This window comes from Penaeus monodon, chromosome 28 (genome assembly GCF_015228065.2).
Source record: "Penaeus monodon isolate SGIC_2016 chromosome 28, NSTDA_Pmon_1, whole genome shotgun sequence".
NCBI classification, from domain to species: Eukaryota; Metazoa; Arthropoda; class Malacostraca; order Decapoda; family Penaeidae; genus Penaeus; species Penaeus monodon.
Window position 1 is genome coordinate 22,655,812 of NC_051413.1, and position 537 is coordinate 22,656,348.

The window sequence follows — 537 nt, forward strand, 5'->3', positions numbered from 1 at the left end:
CAAGGCAAGGGGATGTAGGAATGAGAAGGGTAAGGAAGAGAGGAAAGAGCGAATGGGGAGAAAATGAAGTAAATGGAGGGGAAAGGAGAAGAAGGAGAAAGATAATTAATCTAGACGGTAAGAGAGAAAGAAAACAGTGAGGGAAGGAGGAGAAGAGAAGGGGTAAAAGGAAGGAATACAAATGAGAAAGAGAAAAGGGAAAGGATACAAGAAGGGTAAGAAAAGAGAGGGAAAGGAAGGAATGAAAAGAAGGAAGAGAGAAAGGAAAGAACACAAGAAGGGAAGGAGAAGAAGAGAAAGGGAAGAGGAGGGAATGAAGAAGGGAAAGAGAGACGGGGGGAGAGACAGAGATGGAAGGAAGAGAAGTAGAGAGAGGTGAGATAAGGGAATGAGAGAGGGAAGAGAGAAGCGCGAGGGTATAGAGGTGAATCAAGAGACTGCAGGTGGTGCAAGCATTTCAAGCAACTTCAGAATTAACTACACGAGCGCTTGTAAAGTGGAACACTGATAAGGCCGTTATCTGGAAGGCATGTGGGA